We start from the raw sequence: 20981 nt of genomic DNA, 5'->3' as shown, positions 1-20981 counted from the left end.
CAGACACACACACACAGACACACACACACACTCCTGGAGTGGAGGTAAGAAGCAAACATCATACCTTAAGACCAGCGTGGGCACCTGCCATACCCACTGTCTCCTGGGAGGTGTGGGTGGGCTTCCTCTCTCCGTAGTGGCTGCTGAGGCTGTGGCTGTAGAATGGATTCATTTTGAAGGATCTCATCAGAGTCCTGACACTCTGTTGTGGGAAACTCCTTTCATGACTAGTTCTCCAGGGCTTTGCTGTGATTGACTCTTTGTGAATGAATGAACCCTAATGTGCTGATAAGATTAATGCCCAGGCCGGCTCTGTCCTTGCCACCCACCTGGCTGTAGGTTTTACCAATATGCAAATTAGGCAGGTGCAGATGAGAAGGGGGATGCTTCCCTGGGAGCCCGCAGCCCCCGTGTTATTATTGATTGTCAATTATTATTGATTGACAGCTGTTGCCACAACTGGGACTTGGAGTCGTAACTCAGATGCTCATGCATCACGGCCCCTTCCTGCCGTATCAAACTATTTGCTCCACCCCAAACGCCATTACTCTGTCCTCCCAACCTTATTCGAACGTTCATCCAGCACATTCGCTTCTGCTCTGTGCCAGACTCAGCCCCAGGTGAGGATGCAATGATGATGGCGAAACAGATGTGGCCCTCAGTCGTGGAGTTGGTATCTAAGTCAGGGATGCAATAAAATAATCACAGAAACAAAATACAACTTGGGCGTGGTGAGAGCTACAGAGGAGAGCTGCTTGGCCCCAGGGCTTGGACCCTATCTGGAGGGTCAGAGGGGCAGGAGGGCTTCCCTGAGGATGCACTGCTCCAGGTGAGGTCTGGAGGGGGAGGAGGACTTGCTCAGTGAGGAGGGGAGGGCAGCGCTCTAAGCCAAGGGCAGCCATGGGGAACGGCTTGGAGGCTGGAGGTGGCCTGTTGGAATTCCACCCACCCTTTAAGCCAGTTCACAGTCACCGTGCAGATGGGGAGCCCTGCTCTGTGCTTTTTAACACTGGACTCCTTAGGGTGTTCTACACACCCTGGGTCCTTTGAGACAATTCCTAGGGGCTGAGAGCCCACACTTGGTTGCCGGGAATGTGCCCGGAGCTACCCCCTTTCACACCAACTTCCTGCCGCAGGGCTGGCCAGATGCCTCCTGAGCTCTGCTTCCAGCCTGAGTCACAGCTTGGGGAGGCCAGGGGCAGGGAGGGGAGTGAGCTTGACTATGTGGCCCGCAGCCCCACAGCTATCTGCCTTGGTCACTCCATTGTGGGTGAGATCTTGCAGGCTGGGGGGGAGAAGGAGTGGCCTGAATAGCCCCTCGCATCTCACACAGTGTGCCTGGACTTTCCCTGGTCACGAGGCTCACAGCCAGCCCTGTTTTCCATTTCCACTTACTCACCGCAAAATTTAGAGTGATGCGTTCTTCTCTGTTCTGGGCCAAGTTTCCCAGTAGAGCAGAAGGAGACATTAATTCATTCAACAAGCATTTATTGCGCACCCCTGATGCGTCATGTTCCGAGTCTCTGGGCTCTGGGTCCCGGGGCCTCAGAGGTGAACAGGCTCCATCTGCTGTCCTCTGGGGCTCCCATCCTGGTGACAATGCCAACCCCCTCCCCCTCTCTGGACTTGTCTGCGAGGTGGGTGAATGAAATCCCATGTCTGTGCAGGGCTTTGTATTCTGGGAAGGGAGACGACTGACATAAATCCCAGGAGAATCTTATTAGTTTTCTGTTTCCAACGAAAGAGCATTCCCAGGGGCTGGGCTGGGGCCCTAACTTGGGTGGTCTCACTGCGTCGTCTAGCTGGAAAATGAACCGATGCTTCTCATGTGTTTCTTTCCTTTTATAAAATGCTCAGTCAGTCTTGAAGCCTCCAGTACTTTGTGGTGAAAGCCAGAAACATCAGGCTAGGCATCAGAATGGGGAAAAATGGGGGCCGAGGGAAGAAGGCCTCCGCTCTACCCCAGGATCCCTGAAGTGTCCCTGGGGAATTTGGCTGGCCGTGGTCATGGGATGCCCCACTAGGCATACTGCTCCTATCTGCCCGACGCCCTCCCTCCCTGGACCCAGTGCTCTGTTGCAGAATCAGGCAGCACCCAGCGCAGAGCGACTGGCCTTCCTACTCCACTAGCTCATTGAAGAACAGCTCAGATGTCACGACGCAGAGTGCAGGCTTCCGGGTGGGACTCCCTTTGTACTGGCTGTGCTGTCCTGGGTGAGTAATTTATCCTCTGCAGCTTTCTCGTTCATATGATATAAGTGCAAATACCACAAGCTGTACAAATAGACTGAAAAAGGCATTTAATGTCCTTTGCACATGCCTGGCATAAAGTCAGCGAACTCGGTAAACAGAGGTGAATGTTGTTACCTGCTTCTTTTACTCTTCCTATCATGCTTCAGGCTGTCAAGTTTCTGCGCATCACTATGTGCTCAGGCACTGTACGTGCTGTTGCTGGAAATGCTGGAATAGGGCCCGGGGTTAGCTGAGCCCTGCCTGCTGCAGGAACAGGCTTTTCTGGGGGAAATCATGGCTCAGGTTGACCTCCTGCTGTTGCCTTGGACCCTTGCTGTTGGGTGTAATGTGTTCTCTACACCCTTGATGCTCAAAGTGTGGTCCCCAGCCAGCATCACTGGCATCACCTAGAGGCTTATTAGAAATGCAGCATTCTGGGTCCCCTCCAGACCCACTCAATGAGAATCTGCATGTTTATTAGCTCCCAGGTGATGCATATACCTTAAAGGTTGAGAAGCACTGCTCGACATTGTTTCGGCTCATGGGCACAGAGGCCTCACTCTGTTTTTGGTGTGTGGAGGAGAGGGTACCTCTGAGAAGAGGAGGGGAGTGGAACGAGCAGATGAGATAACTGAAAGCCAACAGAACTTGACCCGTGACTTTCTGCATCCCATCAGTTGTCACACTGAACCTCACTTACCTGCTGACTCTCTCCTCCCCTAAGTGAGCTCCCGGGACAGGGTCTTCAGTCTTTACACCCGCCACACTGGCTCACTGCCTGGCTCACTGTAGGATTCAATAAAAAATGTTTGAGTGAACACAGCAATTCTATTTCCACGGAAATGTAGTTTCCTCTCCTTGGTTCTGAAACCTGGGTGCAGATGGTGAGTGTGGTGGAAGCGTGTGGTGACCTAGTGTGGGCTAGAAGGAGCGAGAGACTTGCTGGCCCTCCTGTGGTCTCACTGGGTTTTCCTTGTCTGTCTCCGTGGCCGCCTCCTCCCACTCTGCCCCTTCTCGGTGTGGGGTTGCCCCATGCCTTGGTCCTGGACCCTCTGTCTCCAGCTATATTCTTTCTCCCGATGGTCTCATCGAAGCCCATGGCTTTCAATCTGTGCCCTGATGACTCTCAAGTTTACATCTCTAGCCCTCACCCCCAGACTCCTATGCTGGCTGCCTTTGGGACATCGTTGTTTAGGCCTTGCCTTAGTTGTGTTCCCTGGCTTCAGACAGCCTGAGACAGGGATTCTGGTGCAGGATTGATTGAGAACGTGCTCTCTGGGGAAAGGGAGTGAGGGAAGCAGGATAGGGCGGGGAAGAGGCTAAGCAAGGATGTGGTGCCACTCCCTTACATGTGGAATCTGAGAAAGTCAAACTCATAGGAGCAGAGAGTAGAATGGTGGTGGGGTTGGGAGAGGGTGGGGGAGATGGGGAGATGTTGATCAAAGGGTACAAACGTCCAGTTATAGGAGGAATAAATTCTAGGGATCTAGTGTACAGCGTGGTGACTATAGTTAATAACAATGTACTGCATACTTGCAAGTTGTTGGGAGAGTAGACTTTAAGTGTTCTCACCACACAAAAAAGTAACTATGTGAGGTGATGGACGTGTTAATTACCTTGATTGTAGTAATCATTCCACAATATATATCTTTTTCAAAACATCATGTTGTATACCTTAAATATATACAATTTTTGTCAATAATATTTCAATAAAGCTGGGAAAAAATGATATGGTGCCGCGAGATATCTGGCTTTGGCCTGAACTACTGGATGGGGGTGTGGGGACAGACACGTAACTTCCCTGGTGTCCCTGGGGGGAGTGGCTCCTTCATCGAGGCAGTTCTGTAGAGAAGGTCTGCAGTACTTTGAGCAACTGAGGGATGGACGCACCGGCCTGAAAGGGGATCTACTACTGATGTCCAATAAGCATCTATAAGTTCATAAGTCTCAAATTGCTCTTCCCTTGCAAAATTAATCCTATCCAGACTGTCCGGTCTCAGTAAATGGCACCACCACTCACCCATTTGCTCAAGCTAGAAGTCTAGAGATCACTCTTGGTCCTTCTTTTTTTAATTCTTTTTTCTTTAACCACCCACATCTGGTTCATCAGCAAGTCCTGTTGCACTACATCCCATCTGCAATGACCTCTTGCTCTCTCCACTTATACCATCCTGCTCTGAACTGATATCCCCATCTCTTGGGCCTGGATATCCTCAATAACCTCACTATTGATCCCCTTGCTTCTTATCATTCTTCACATAGCAGCTGGGGTGAATCTTTTTTTTTTTAATTTTTTTAAAGGCTTTATTTTTTAGAGCAGTTTTAGGTTTTCAGCAAAATTAAAAGGAAGATACAGAGATTTCCCATATACTCCCTGCCCTGACGTACGCACAGCCTCCCCCATTATCAGTTTCCCCCACCAGAGTGGGACATTTATTACAACTGATGAATGGACATTGACGCATCATTACTACCCAAGGTCTGCTGTTTATATCAAGGTTCACTCTTGGTGTTGTACTTTGGGTTTGGACAAATGTTTAATGGCATGTGTCCATTATCATATTGTGATACGAAGTATTTTCACTGCCCTAAAAATCCTCTGTGCTCTGCCTATTCGTCCCTGTCCTGCAACTCCTGGCAACCACTGATCTTTTTTCTGTCTCCATCGTTTTGCCTTTTCCAGAATGTCCTATAGTTGGAATCATACAGTGCGTGGCCTTTTCAGATCGGCTTCTTTTACTTAGTAAACATGCATTTATGTTTCTTCCATGTCTTTTCATAATAGCTCGTTTCTTTTTAATGCTGAATAATATTCCATTCTCTGGATGTACCACAGTTTATTTATCCATTCACCTACTGTTTCCAAGTTTTGGCAATGATGAATGCAGCTGCTACAAACATCCATGTGCAGGTTTTTGTGTGGAACGTAAGATTTCATCTCCTGTGGGTAAATACCAAGGAGCATGATTGCTGTATTGTATAGTAAGAATATACTTAGTTTTGTTAGAAATCACCAGAGTGTCTTCCAAAGTGACTGTAGCATTTTGCATTCTCACCAGCAGCGGACAAGAGTTCCTGTTGCTCCGCGTCGTCACCAGCATTTGATGTCAGTGTTCCAAGTTTTGGCCATTCTGATGGCAGGTAGTGGTATCTCACTGTTGTTTTAATTTGCATTTTCCTGATGATGTGGGGCATCTTTTCATGTACTTATTTGCCATCTGTGTATCTTCTTTGGTGAGATGTCTGTTAAGGTCTTTGGTCCACTTTTTAATTGGATTGTTTTGTTTTTTTTATTAAGGGTGAATCTTTTAAAAAAAATTTATCAAATCACATCATCTCCTTGTGTAAAACCTTTCAATGCCTTTCTATGGCACTTGGGATGAAATTCAAACTCCTCACCCTGGCCTGTGTTGAGTCCTACATAATCTGACTGTTGCCCTCCTCTCCCCTCCCCCACCATCTCCCACCTCCTGCATCAGGTAGGATATGGTAAGGTAGGTAAGGTGGGATGTGTCTCTTGTGTTTGTGCATCTTTTCTCCTCTACTAGACTGGGAGGCTCTTGAGGGGAGGAGCCGTGATCTTCCCCGGATTTTGTGTGGGCAGCACATTCTTGACATTTAAGTCTGTGCTCAAATGTCATCCCCCCTCCAGTCTTGCCTTGACCACATGATCCAGTCACTTGCTGTGCCATCAACTGTTTTGTTTTCTTCAGAGAACAAATTCCTGTCTGAAATAGTATGTCCACTTCTTAGTGTATGTGTCTGTCTGTCTCAGCCCCCTAAGATGTAAAGCCCATGAGAGCAGGGGCCTGGTGTATTTTGCCCACCACCGTATCCTCAGCACTAACAACAGTGCTGGGCACAGACTAGGTTCAAGTATGTGTTGACTGAATGACTGAACACTGGGAGAAGTGAACAAAGAGACATGAGGGCTGCGAGCTCTCTGGGAATCTATCTTTAGGGGCCCATTTAAGGTCAGGCAGCTCTATCCAGAAAGTTCATTGTAGGTTAGAAGTTGTTCTTTTTCCAGCTTTCTTCTTATCAAAATAAGCAGAGCAGGAAACGAAACCCAGTTTCCTGCTTATACCTCAGACCACCAGGAAAGACAGATGGATCTGGAAAAAATCTGAGCACACACAGAAGGGGTGTTCTGGCTCTTCCCAAGTGAAGACACACCTCCCCAGGGATGGCTCAAAGGGGCTTGTCTCAGGGACCCTCTGGCACCGAGGCCTATGGAGCTGGTTAACATCACAGCCTTTTTGAATTTTTTTTCCATCTCCTGACTCGGTATTACCAAAACCCTGACAAAGTCTGGAAGTTACACGTCCAGAGAACAAACACAAATGAACTACGTTCTCCAAATGCCAGCTTTGTTTGAAGAGCAAGAAGCAGGACTTTTCTGATGGGAGAGCCTTAGGGTAGTAATGAGGCTAAGCCGGCCAGACCTCTGAATTGTGTTCTGAGGAGAAGTTCCAGAAGGAGACGCCTCGGTCCTAGGACCAATCACGCCCCTGCAGACTAGGTTGGATTTCAGTATTTGATTTTGTGCCAGGGGGTCAGGGAGGACTGAGCCAGCCTCCCTGTTTCAAGCTGCGGGTCAGGCCATGGGGCAGGAAAGGTCCTTTTTCCTCTGAGAGCATGGGGAAGGGGAAGTGGAAAAAATAGGGCTGCAGTGGCCAGGCAGCGGATGCAGGAGAGATTTGGAGTCCTTCTCTTGCTGTATCTCTCTCTCGTGACCTCTAATCCTAGAGGCTCTGCCGAGGACAAATGGCTTTTTCTTTTGAGTCAGCTGAGCCCTGCTCTGTCCCACAGCCAGCACCTCTGACCAAGCCTGTCAAACTGCTCCCAAACCAGCTTGCTCTCTTCACACGTTCTGCTCCTCCAGGGGGGCATAGTCGGGGACCACGTTTGCCTTGCTCACTGTTGTAGCTCCTTGAGCAGAATGGCGCGTAGGCGTCACGCATTCCTGGATGTTGAATGGTGGGAGATATGTTGGAGGAAGAAGACCTCGCTGAAAGCTCTGTTCTAACTCTTCTTTCCGTGGTGACCTTGAGGAAGTTGCTTGACCTCTCTGAACCTCCGTTAATCTCTGCCAGGTTGCCGTGAGAGCCTAAAGGTGGCTATGGTGGTGACAAGAACAATGGTGAACATTTACTGAGAGCTGTCTGATGCCAGGCGTGATTTTACATGTCTTCACTCGTATTTTACTTTGCTTAAAAAGTATCCTGATGTGGTGGTTCTGTTATCATGTGCATTTTACAGATGTGGACTACGGCACAGGTAACTTAAACACCATGTCCAAGGCCACAGACCAGAGCTAGGGATTGAACCCACGCCTATATTTCACATGACCAATTGAGGTAGTACGTGCAGGACGTGCTTTGGCGAGTGCTGGCCAACTTCCAGTTGCTTTGGTATTACATATCCAAGGAGGCCTTGCAGGGTCCAGGCCTTGGGTTTGGTCTTGGAGGTCACTGACAGCTGAGCATGTGCCGTGTGTGTGCTGGGCCTGATAAACGCCAGGCAGGAAGGGCTCTGAAATCACTTGAGAATGAGAGGGGGCTGGCAGGATAAGGAGCTGGACTCAGTAAGGTGGTAAGAGGAAACCTCTTCCCCATGCCAGAGAACCCAGAGGAGGTACAGGATTGCTCGGGGCCAGGCCGCTTCTCCAGCCATTGCTCTGGTTTTCCGGACGGAGGCTGGAAGGTCCTGGTCCTCCTTCCCTGCTCACAGCTGGACCAAGCAGTTGGCAGGACTGCTCAGCCAGCAGGACCTCCAAGCCACCTCGGCCAGGGGGAGTGGAGCAGAATTCCTTTCTGTCCTGTAACATGAAGTTAAGAGAGAGCCCTTGATGAAACTAGAAGGAGATTAAACAGAGGCAGGGGTCAGTGTGGGGAAGAGAAGGTGACCGGGAACTGGGCAATGAAGTCAAGGAGGGCTGCTGGGCTTGGTGCAGTGGGATTCCTGCCAAAGAGGAGAGATGCCTTGAGTAAATGCAGGAGGCTTCAGACCCGAGACCCAGATGGGAGAAGAGACTTACCCAGGGCCAGGCCTGGAGGAATGTCTGTGGCTGGCACCCAGGTTGGGAAGCAGGAGGTCGGGTTGACCTCGAATAGGCCTCCTCTCCGGGAAGCATGCGTTGTCGTGCCTGTGTGCAGCGCTGATTCTTTTCGAGATTTTCCTCGTCTGTATCAGAGATGATTTTTCTTGGCAAGCTGCAACTTTTTCAGAAAGCAAGACTGCAGTCTCCTCATAGCCTGGGTCAGTGTAATCCCCTGTTTGTTTCTGCAGGCTCACTGTGTTTGAGGCCAGAGCCAGAGCCAGCCAGGGGTGAGGGTCCAGCCCAGGCCAGACAGCTTTGTAGCTGGATTTACAAACTCCAGGGCGGCTCCAGCTCTGGCTCCTCTGATCCTTGGTGCATGTAGTCTGGCTGGGTCTTGGGTTTTCTATGTGCCCTACTTTGTGGTGCTCCTTGGTGGGCCCTTTTTCTGCTTCCTGGGAACTTTATTTCAGAGTGCAAGTGAAATAAGAACTTGCCTCACATAACACCTTGGGAGGAAAATCTAGATTAATTCATTTTGCCCAATTCATGTGTCCATCTGGGTAGAGTTATTTACATTACATATCTTCAGAGCCCAAATAATTAAACCACGCATATATATGCATCCTATGCTTGCATTTATTCTTGTTTTCCACCTTTATCGTAAATTCTCCAAGAGCGAGTCAGGAAACATAGCTCTTGAACCCCCAAGTGGTAGATGGTGTTAGTGCTGGGATACTTGACGAGGACAGAAGCGTTTCTGGACAGGGAACCATCCTCTGGAAGTCCCCCTACACTGGAGTGACAACTCTCTGGAGGGTCTGGATCTCTCAGGAAGACCTCTTTCAGGGACAGGAGCCCCTTCAGGAGAGACAGGTTCTCAACGATCACAGGAAGAGACCTTTTTGGGGCCAGCATCTGCCACATCTGAGGTTTCTGGAGGCTCTATGCTGACCCTTAGCAGAGGAAGAGGAAGGAGCCAGCTGGAGCCACCCATGCACTGAAGTCTTTCTTTTCCATTCCCTACTCCCTATGCCTCCCTGGTCCTGTTTTGGTCTGAGGGCAGTGGAGTGGTCCTAATAAACATAGCTACTGTTTATCAAGTGTCTACGGTGTGCCAGGCATGTGCTGAATGCTTTATACGCATCATTTCACTGGTCCTTGTGACAAATCCATGGAAGGGTGTTATTCTTATTTTACAGATGAAGCAGCTGAGGCTCAGAGAGGTTAAGTGACTGTCCCAAGGTCACACAGCAAGTGAGTGGTGGAGCTGGGTTTTGAAATTCTGCTCTGCCTGATTCTAAAGGCCACGCTCTTAAATATTGTGCTGCACTGGCCACAGAAATGCCTGAGAAACTGAGTGCCTTCTGGGATGTTGGGGTGAGTGTTTTAGAGAGATGTTCTGGAAGCCATTTGAGAGTTAAGTCTGGGACACAGGGTACTGAATCTTGGAGGCTTCGTTAGGAACCTGAGCTCCCAGAGAGGGAGGGCTGAGAGAAGTGGTCTCCAGGGGAAACTACAAGCCAATAAAGAGCTTCTTGGGTCTGGATTAAACACAGGTGGGACTTCTTAGTAGTACTAATTGGGAATTTGGCTAGACTCTGCGGGGCTTGTTTCTCAGTGTGGACACGGAAGGCGACAGGCCCAGGGGCGTTGGGCGGGTGAAGGAGGAGAGAAGGCTTTTTACAAGGAAACCTCTTTGTGGTATCTGGACCGAGCTGGACACAGTCTGTCTTTTGGAGGTTCGACCAGGGTCTGGTGCAGAACTTGACAAGGGCCCCCTCAGCTCCACACCCACAGTGATCCTCCTCTAAGGAGGTCGGCGGGTGTGGGGTGGGTGGCCAGGGGATGTCACAGGCCCTGAGAGAGGAGCCTGACTCCCAAGTCCACCTCGGAGACTGGACTGCAACACCCACACATGCTTCTGCTGCCCTTGCTTCTGGATCGTTCCTGGCTCTGTTCTATCTTCTCCCTCCTGCCTCCCCTTGGCCCCTGGCAACCGACACCCCTGACGGAACCCTTCCCACCTCTGCAAGTCTCCAGTGGGTCCCGAGAGGCAGCTGCTGGGCCACCTCACTCAAGAAGCGCGTGTGGCACTGGCCTTGTACCAAGGACATTTCTGAGGGCAGACGGATGTGTCCTGGGGGCGAGGGTCAGGGGATACCCAGTCGTCTTTTGTGAGACGTTAAATTGCCTGAACCAAACTGTGGCTTTGGGGAAGGTGTCTTTTTCCCTTTGCTGGCCGACAGGGTGCAGAGTAACACCACCCAGCCACTTCCAAAGACTTCGGGGTGGGAGCCAGCAGCTGGGTCCCCGGGCTAGAGTTTGGAGGGCCTGAGGTCTGACGAGGGTCCCCCAGGACACTAGAGAATGAGTCAAGGGCCAGAGTTGCTGGCCTCTGGGGTTGGGCTTCGGATAAACTCCCCCTCCAGGGAGGCCCTGGAGGGACCGTTCCAGGAGGAGCCTGGCTGGGGAGAGGGCACTTGTGAAGCTTGCTCCTGGCAAGCTTACACATCCTCCAGTGCCTGAAGCAGCTCTTGGCCTGGAGCGGGGAAGGCAGGAGGTGACCCAGTTGCATCGCATTTACTGAAGTGGGCTGGAAGCAGCAGATGGTGATAGGCGTTTCCAGAATCTTCCTCTAAACCACCTCCCGAACTGATTCTTTCTTTCCATCCCCCTTGCCACCGGGTAGCCCAGATCCCTGTCAGCACCTTGGGTCTGGTTTTCTGCCAGTGCCTCTTAACGGTCCATTTTGCATTTATTCTTTTTTCCCTTAAGTCTCTTCTACCCACAATGGCCAGAATGACTAGCTGAAAATACCATTTTTATGAAGTGACTTTCCTGCCCAAGCCTCCCAGGGTTCCTTCCGGCCCGTAGGACCGAGGGACCCTGCCCCGTCCTCACACAGACATTCTGCTGCAGCCAGTTTGGTCTCTCCTCTGTCCCCTGCACATGCCTGGTCATCCTGCTCAAGGCGCTCTCCCTTCCTTCTCTCAGCCGTGAGCACAGATCACATCTACCCTTCAAGGAGGTGCCCACGTCCTCTGCTGTCTGTGCAGTGCCCTCAGCTGCTCCAACTCGTCCTTCTCACCCTGTAGCCCGCTTGCCATCACTGGTCTTGACAGTTAGGGGATGAGGCAGGCGGGGTCTGGTGCCTTCCTGTTTGTCCATCTTTTCTCCTCAACCAGAGCACTGGTTTCTGGAAGGAAGGAGCCAGGTCAGATTCTCTTGTAGCCTGGGGTGGCCCTGGGTCAGGCCTCTAAGGGGGTACTCGAGAAATAATTGTTGGATTCATCAATAAGAAATATTAATCAATAAGAAATATTGCAGTTTAATAAGCTTAAACTGCAACGTGAGGGATTTATTTATTTATTTTTAATATTTATTTTTATTTATTTATTTGTCTATATGGTTGCGCCGGGTCTTAGTTGCGACCGCGGGCTTCTTAGTTGCGGCATGCATGCGGAATCTAGTTCCCTGACCAGGGATCGAACCCAGGCCCCCTGCATCAGGAGCACAGAGTCTTAACCACTGCACCACCAGGGAAGTCCTGTGAGGGATTTAGATTAGACTTAAGGAAGGCTTTCTAGACAGCAGTTAGATGTTTCAGATGTTTCGAAACGATGACTGGGGAAGGCTGTAGCGGTACTAGGTCTTATAACGTTTATGAAAAATAAGAGAAAATTCTCCTGCGAAATGCCGTCAGGGTATGTGGTGGCAGTAGCGGCAGCAGTAAAAGGGGATGAAGAAGAAAACGGCCGTGTCCGGTCGTAGCCTCCTGTTTACAGAGGCTCTCTGCCTCTTGACTGCCGATTCTTGTCATTGGCTCAGGGCTTTCTTGGCTTTTCCCTCTTGTTACCCAGCCTTGGTGTGGCCGTAAGTGAATTGGATTCCAGGGGTGGGGAGAGAAGGGGAGAGGAGGCAGGTGGGGGGGGGGGTGCAAAACCTGGCCAGGGCCAAAGCCTCAGAGCCACTTGCATGCTCTGGGCGTCCCCAACCAAACAGTGGCTTTGCCATCCTGTGCCCTGCAACCTGAGCTGTTCATCAGCCAGCAGCCAGGTGTGCAGCCCTTGGAAGGTGCTGGCATGCTCAAAGGAATGGAAACACCCCTCTTCACCACGATGCCCGCATTTCCCCAAACTCAAGTTGGCCACCAGGGAAGTGGGAGGGCTTTGGTTTGCCAGAGATGTGTGGAGCCAGGGGTTTAGTTCCTCAGCAGTCAAAGCCTCTCGAAGGGCCTATCCGAGGAGGAGGTGGGATGCTGGTTTTTTAGTAAATGTGATGTATTTTGCAGCAGAATGCATGCCTGCCAAGCTAGAATAGGCTGTGCCCCAGGGGTGATCTTCCTCTGCTGTTTGGGGTGCTTTCTGGAGCACACTTTCAGACTGCTGCCTGCGCCCCCTGCCCCCAGCCCCGTGCTCCCCTGTCTCCCCAGGGGTGGGCTGGGGGGCACTGAGGGAAGGGAGTGGGAGATGGGAAAAACAAAGGAGTCAGGAGGAGAGGGGTCATGGGAGCCAGAGGGGCCTTTCGGTACCCATTTGGGCTATAGATGTAGCATTGTTCACATGGGTGCAGCCCTTTTTCCCTGCTCACAGTGGCCAGATTAGGTGCATCCAGCGGGCCTCTGCTGCTCTGTTCATTCAAGGGCCGTCTGTAGGTCTGGGGACTGATCCTTTTGCTTTGGGAACCCCTGGGCCTGAAGATGAGAGATTCTGGCTGGCAGGGCCGTGTCGGTTGTCTCCTGGTGACCGCAGGAGCTGGGATGGGAAGGATGGAGGGAGGGGGCAAAGGTGCTCTGTCAGGCAGGGCTGAAAGATTTGGGGAGATGGGGATACTGGTTCTCCTACTGTCACCTTCTGTCACCCCACAAGGAGTTCTGAGCGATTCTGAGATAAGCTACATAAGACCAGACCAGCCTAGGACAGCAGTTCTGAGACTTCTTGAATACATGGCAGTCTTACATTGTCAAACCATATTTTCGTGTGTGTAGGGGGACACACATATTATGATGTACAAAGCGAAACTTTAAAAGTGATATGCTTCTCTGACATTCATGTTGCAACAAAGCTGTACCCTTTGCACAAGCAAAAAAGGGTACAGTTTTGTTGCAACATGAATGTTTAAGTTTTTATTATACTCTTCAAGCCAGTGACCCTTACTGGAAAGAATGAAGTCTAAATAGAGTGTTTGGAGGAGTAGTATTTACTTACTGTGGGAGTCAGATGGCAATTGTGGGTTTGTAGTAATATTATTCTCCCATTGAAAAAAATTCATTGTTGCCCTCTCCATAAAGACATTTTGATTATAGTTAGTAATTGTGGTACTGTTCTTTAATTTGAAACTTTTTGGAACTTAAATATTTTCCACTTCTTTTTGCCGTGGTTCTGGATGATACTGCTGTGACCTGAAAATCACTGTACTATAAAATTAGAAAGAAATGCACTCACACAAATGGAAAATACAAAGAAAATGGGCAATTTCACAAAATATCCAAAGTTTAACTTTGTTTGCCGAACAGTCCCCAAGGATCTTTAGTGAGAACGTGTGGAACTCAGAATGCAGTTTGAACAACCCTGATTTAGTTGATAATAGAAGTAGTGATATAGTAGTAGCTAAGATTTATCAAGAACTTTTAAGATACCGACCTACTCTTTTATTCTCAGTTCTACTTTTGATAGTAGAACTGCTACATTTGTAATCTTAACAGATGAGGAAACTGAGACTCATAGAGTATCTTGACCGAAGTCCACAGTCCAGGGACTGGATCCTGGGACTCAAAGTCTGTGCCTTTAACACCTGCATTTTCTGCCGGGTACAGAGCACTTTCCAAATAGAACCTTCTTTGCTGTGTCCTGTGAAAGGCTCAGATCTGGTTCCTATTACAGATGTCACAGCTGCCTGACAGTTGGGGTATTGAGTTAGTTTGTCATCCATCTTCCCCCCGACTCATAAAGAAGGACAACCCCCTTTCCCCACATCAGAAATAGAATGGCATTGACTCTGAACTTTACCCCCGTTATTTTCACCTGACTGTGTCAGAGAGCAGCTCCCCGAGAGAGAGACAGAGCAGCCCCCAATCCAGCTGGAGGAGCTGGGAAGATGGGACTGAGCTAGACCACAGGGGTGGGAAGTGTGGGGTACTGGGACAAGTGCCGCTGGGGACCAGCTGTTGCGGCCTGTGAAGGATCCAGAGTCTTTGTTTAGTCCTACTCTTCCTCCCTGCCCTCCTGCCCCATCCTTTTTTAAGGGGGTGGGTGGGACTCAGTGAGACTGTGGTGACAGGGTATTAGAAGCCTACATCTTCTTTACTCAGTTATGTGTGAGGACATAACCACGTCAGATTGCATTTTTTAGATTGCTGAGCATTTATGTAGGCCAAGGCTAGATCAGGTAACTCTTGTGGGGCCTCAAACGGTTCTCTGGTCCTTGCTGGCTGTGACATTAAGGAGTCATAGCTCTGGGCTTGGATTCTGACTGTGTAACCTTGAGCAGTTGCTTAACTTCTCCGAGCCTCAGTTTTCTCACCTGCCAAGTAGGATACGAAGTATTATCTCTTGGTTTGTCAGGGTCACTGAAAATAATTTATGCAAGATGCCTTGCACTGCGCCTCGCACATAGAAGTCATACAACAAATGAGAACCCCCTCCCTTTTTCCCTGCAATTTATTTCTGTTATGGCCCCTTCCCCTCCAACTTTCTCTTAGAGTGCTTTGAAATTTTAGCTGTGCAATTAGGTGTTTTATAGCCTAGGTTAGATAAATATAGTCTTCTTTCTTGGGACTTCTGCACTAAAATATAGGGTTTTTAGGCAGTTTTCTGGTGGATACCGAGACCCCCAACAGATTTAGATCTGGCATGGAGAATCTATTTAAAGTAAAGATGCTTCTACTTTAAGCATCTTCTTCAGAAGTGGTTTTTTTTAAAATTAATTAATTAATTAATTTATTTATTTTTGGCTGCGTTGGGTCTTCGTTTCTGTGCGAGGGCTTTCTCTAGTTGCGGCGAGCGGGGGCCACTCTTCATCGCGGTGCGCGGGCCTCTCACTATCGCGGCCTCTCTTGTTGCGGAGCACAGGCTCCAGACGCGCAGGCTCAGTAGTTGTGGCGCACGGGCCTAGTTGCTCCGTGGCATGTGGGATCTTCCCAGACCAGGGCTCGAACCCGTGTCCCCTGCATTGGCAGGCAGATTCTCAACCACTGCGCCACCAGGAAAGCCCCCAGAGATGTTTTTTAAATGCATTAAGACTTGGGAGGACATACTCTATCCAGGTAAAAAGGGGCTGCTGGGAAATTGTCTTTTCTGCTTTCCCTACGAAGAACAGTTTCCTCGAGTGCTCCAGCATGTTACCCTTAGCCCTGTCTTTTGGGAGGCCAGACTGGGGGGCAGTCTCCCCTGGATCTTGACACTGTCTGACCCTGAGCAGCATCAGGACTTGGTCTGGGGGCCTCACGAGTGCCTCTAATAGCCAGTTTTCTGGGTTCTCTTTAGGCCCGATCTGCTTCTCCAGATCAGCTCAGGAATGGCATTGTCTTCTGTGTGTGGGAGCAGCTGTGTTAGGGTTCAGACCAAGAAGAACCTTCCCCGAGGAGTTGCACGTCCTGCTTTGGCTTTATTCCGACTCTGACATCTGTGCCTGGGTCTCGACTCTGTGGGGCTTGGGGGTACCTAGGATCTAGAAGAACATTATCTGTATGTGAAATATGAGCAGGAGGATTGTAGAGACTCAGCACAGCCCTCGAGGGCAGGGACCACGTCACTGTGTCCCTCACTGTGCCCAGTGCCCAGCACCAAGCCTGGTGCATAGAAAGGTTAGTAACTATTTATCCCATGAGTGAATGTGGCAATTTGTGGAGCCAGGATACAAAACTACTTTGCAAGTGTTGATTCGTTTTGCAAGGAAGGAAATGCAAGGACATTTTTGTTCTAAAAGGCATCTTGCAGGAATGATGGGAGAGCAGATGGCCCTCTCTTTCCCTCCCATACCTGAAGCTAGAGCTGCTTGTCCCCCAAGGCCTCATATTTAGCCATGGATTTTCACTCCTCCCCCATCCCCACAGATGACAGCATACTCACCACCCGTCATCACCCTGCAGTGTGATGGTTGATGCCGGCTACATGTGTGCCTTTGGAAGGCTGCTGAAGGCACCCTGTCACTGCATTGCTTTGGGCTGGAAGATTAGAGATCATTCCGATGGGTGAGATGCAGAGTTCCTTCAGTCGGGAAGGCTGGAGACTGGCTGGGCCACCTGAACTGAAGCAGGAGATGACGTGGTGACAGGGCTGTTGCCTGGCTGAATGATGCTCAGGAATCATCCGGCCCAGCGTGACACCCCGTGCAAAGGATGCTGAGTTGTTCTGTGTCTTCTTTACGACAGCTGTGTGTGTGGTGCAGAGCGGGAAATCTGATCAGACGCCAGGAGATAAAGAAGCCCAGAGGAAGGCACCCTGCCCTCCCACTCCCAGCTAGGGCAAGTTTCTCCCAGTGCCTGGCACGGGTGGGCCTCTGGCTCTCAGGATTTGATGATCCTGGGGTGACACCAGAGTTTGGGCTAGAGTTTTGAAGGCAACTTTGCTTAAGACGCAGCCTTGGGTCAGTGGAGTTTTGTGTGTGCTTCCCTTTCAAACTTCCTTGAAGCAAGCATATTGTAGGAACCTTGGAAAATAAAGAAAAGTGCAAAGGAAAATACCAATCAAACACATCTATATTCCTACCATTCGGAGATAGCCACTGTTAACATTTTGGTGTGTTTCCTTCTATCTTTTGTCCTCTCTCTTTCTCTGTCTCTCTCCCTCTCTCTCTCTGGAGTGGAAGGAAGATATACCTAAGTAAACATGTGTACATGTATGTATTATATATATGCATGTATGTGTGTGTGTATATATACATGCACATTTATCTATCTCTCTAGTATTATCTATCTATCTGCACACACATATATATGTTTGATATTCTGCTTTGGTTTTATTTCACTTTATATTGTGAGCATTTCCTTGGCCTTGAGACCGCCCTCGGAGCCTGGATTAACAGTCTTTAGTGTGCAGTCTTTGTGGGCACTGTACCTCACAGCACAAAGGAGGAGTCCCATTCCCTGGGAGTGGGCGGGCTTGCTCTGTGGGCCCTGCAGGCTCTGCTGAGTAAATCTAGCCTGCCTCTTGCTGCCTCGTTTCCACAGCATTGCTTACCTGATGGGATCTGCTAAGTGCAAAGGTAGATGTCCTTTCAATCAGGTCACCTCATCCAACATTTGAGGGAGATCTGAACTTAAGGGTTATAAATGTCTGGACTAAAAGAAAAAGGTCCTCACAAGTCAAATACAAGTTTTTATCCTTAAAAAAAGACTTTCTCTGTGCCCGGGACCTAAAAGGTTTGGAAAGCGGAAGAACCATTCTTTCTCTCTCTCTCTCAGGAATGGGCTTGTTTTGGATTTCCACTCAAGACCATCCCTGCCTGTAGAATTTGACATGGTTTTATTGACTTTTCCTTGGCCCACTTTGGGCAGGATTTCTCTCCTGCCCAGAACAGCCTCAAACTTGTGTGAAGTAAGACGTGAGCCCGGGCTCTGGACAGCAGTAATTAATCCTTGTCTGAGCTACACAGTGGGGATTTTCAACTCGAGACAATGTGACAGCATCAGGTTTAACGTGGCACATGGCAGTCCCGCATGGGCCCAGCTCTTTCTTCTCTTTTGTCTTTAAGTGACTTTAAAGGCATTGGGTGTGTGTGTCTATTCTTGTGTGTTTGGTGATCTGGAGCCCAGCATACTGAAGCAGGATCTCAAGATGACAGTGGAAAGAGCAATAAAAGGAAACACACAGTTTAAGCACACACAGCCCTGACATAATTCGATGACATAGCAAGACTGGGATTTCCTCTTCTGTTTGTTTTAGTCTGTACTTGCTCAGCTCTCATCCCCAGGGCTTAGTGCTGTAAGGGAGTGGATTTCCTCAAGTGCTGTGGATAAAACGTTTCTTCCTCTGTTATCTCCCTTGTCAATATAAATTGCTCCGCTGTGTAAGTAGAGACGAAGATGCGCCTGTGTGTATATGCCATAGTATCTGGCCCAAGCGAAATGGGCATTAAAATGACATTTTCCTCCGTGATAATCCCATGACATTGAAAGTATACCAGTTTCTCCATTTAGTTATCGTGGAGCCATGGAATAATTCCCAGGGGCTGGGAGGGTATAATACTCCTGCCTCTCCTTCCCGTTATGTTTAGACTTTGTGTGGAAGCCTTTTATCTTGGGTGGGCTGTGGTGAGGCTCTTTGGGGCCCTTTTGTGGTGATAAGGGGAGCAGTAGGTGGAAAAGGCTGGAGGACACACTGCAGGATAGGCAAGTGGACAAATATCTTCTAAGGGCAGAAAGCTAACAGCAGCAGCATCGAGAATCCCAAGTGGTGGATGGCGAGGGCTGAAGGTGGCCCTCGAGCAAGATGAGGAAGGGAACACGGCCGAGAGTCTGTTTTTCAGGTTAAGGGGTTCAGTCCCCAAGGGGGCTCTGGGGCCTCTCCACCACACAGGATGCTGCGGGCTCTGGGTGCGAGGGGTGTGGACATGAAGCACGCTGGTTGGGGGTCACCTGCACAAGTCTCCCGTTGTCAGGGCGAGGGGACCAGGAGTGTCTGATCGTGACCTCTCGGGGTGCTGTGGGGTTCCCTAAACAGTGTCCAATCCCCTCCTTTGGGCAACGTTTCGTGGTGTTGAAGGACTTACAGCTGACAGCGCAGAGCAAATCCACAAGGAGAGGAAAACAGAGGCTTCCAGAGTCATTGTTTTTGAGAGTAACTTAGCTTGCAGCTCTCTCCCCTGATGTTCTTGACCCTGCACTCTGGAACCAGAGGTGGTAATTGCGCCCCACAAAAGATTACTTGCTAAAGGCTCTTAGTAAGTGTGTGAGTGTGTGCACACACATGTGCGTGTGTCCGTACAGTGGACACACTCAGGCCTTAGCTCACGAACAGGTTCAGCTGACCAGCCCTTTCATTTGGGGGACTATCCGACTCCCACCCCTCTGTTCTGGGCTGCGGGTTAGTTGCTTTATTTTAGCCACATAACGAGTTACTGAGGCATTTTGTTGAGCAGCCTGGGAGCTTGACAACCGTATCCAGTGTTGCCATTTTGGAAAATGGATTTCTGGATGCTCAACTGGCCTTTGCAAATTCTCCTTAAGTTCAGGCTGCTTGTTTTCACTTCTGCAGCCTGCTAAGCGGGCCTGCACTCCTGCTAGCGTCTTTCTTAGAGCTGGTATTTCCAGGTCTCTTCTGTCTGTTGAGGACAAAATGGTGCCACATTGACCTTTACTCCCAAATTGCAGTGACTACAAGACCCTCATCTACTCAAACGGCAATTCCTCTCAGTCCCTTCTTTGGGGTGCTTTACATATTTCCACAAACTAGTCATAATTTTACCCTTTGCCCAAAGGAACCTCATTGCTGACAATGCCCATCATGAGAACACCCGAGTCTGTGCCAGTGAAACTATCTCCAGCTGCTGCCAAAGCTGTTGATTCAGTTGCCAGAGCAGGGCTGGGTTTCAGGCAGAGATGGGGAAAGGTCCTGCCTCATTTCTGTGTCTCTTTGTCACCTAGGCCCTGAAATAGCTCTGTGTATGCTTAGAATCTCTCAAAGTGGTACGGTACCTCTTGAACACCCTTTTCAGATTCTGCACCTCCTACTTTTCCCAGAATCTCACCAAGCCTCCTGTGAAAACAATTCTGTTTGGGGACCTTGTCCTTCCAGCCAGAGGGTCTCAGTCACTGCCCAGCACCCAGCTGGATCAGGACCAACTCCAGTCATCTCCCACCACAGTCATTACCCCCAATCCTGACCAATCTCCTTACTCATTCCCCTGGTTATAAAACAAATGTCACACATCACAAGGCATAAAATGCTACTAGTGAGGGTGGGACCGAGTGTGGTGGGGCAGGGCCAGGATGTGCAGGAGTCGTGTCTGGGCCCCATTGCCACTAGCCAGGATGTTCAGTGATGTGTGAGATAGTTCCGTTCTTAGTAATACCCACTGGAAACTTGAAGCATGTCCCTGGGCAGAGCCTGTGGGTGTGTCCAAGGATAACCTCGTAAGGAGCCACTAGCCTTGGTGGAATAAATTGCTCTTGCCAGGTAGAGAGAGAGTGCTAATTTAGCAAACGCTGACTGCCAGACGTGTGTGTCATTGGGGTGAATTGGCGCTTAGAACAAAACAGGTACTTAAGAACACCTTCGCTGTCCTCTTTGCTTTGCATCCCAAGTCTGAGTTCTCTCTTGTAATCCACCGTCTCCTGGATGCACCCTGAGTACAAGACCACTTTGTTGTTCCTTGTTAATACCATCAACGTAACCTTTATTTCTTTCCGGGGCTAATGGGCTGAGAGAACTGAAAAAAAAAACCTGGGTCCTGGAGAACCCTCTGTTTATTTGATTTGGAGAGCAAGGTGTTTTTATTTACACTGGTGGCAGAATTTGAGGGATGGGCGAGTGACTTTCTCTATGCCCTTGCTTCCTGAGTTCCATTGGCTAGAATTTAGTGACCGGGGTCTTGCAAGCAGGAAACAAAAATAAATGCTTTGTGCCTCTGATCAGAAGACTTGTCGCCCTGTCGGTGATCCAGGAGGGCTAAAACCTAAACGGTTTTTAAGCTAAGGGATTCCACTCGTTCAAAGAAATATTTTCATCTCTACCTGTTCTCTGAGTCTCCTTCTTCCTTGCCGACA

The 20981-nt window shown here is 49.5% G+C and overlaps 1 protein-coding gene across 3 annotated transcripts in view; it reads left to right on the top strand.

Annotated features, from left to right (window-relative positions):
* SMOC1 (SPARC related modular calcium binding 1) overlaps positions 1-20981 on the top strand; it is a 153684-nt gene that overhangs the window by 33448 nt on the left and 99255 nt on the right. The gene's annotated exons all lie outside the window — the stretch shown is intronic.

Source organism: Balaenoptera physalus (genome assembly GCF_965194825.1).
Source record: "Balaenoptera physalus genome assembly, chromosome: 2".
In the NCBI taxonomy this organism is placed as follows: domain Eukaryota; kingdom Metazoa; phylum Chordata; class Mammalia; order Artiodactyla; family Balaenopteridae; genus Balaenoptera; species Balaenoptera physalus.
The sequence above is the reverse complement of the archived record's forward strand: the minus strand, read 5'-3'. Positions and strand labels throughout refer to the sequence as shown.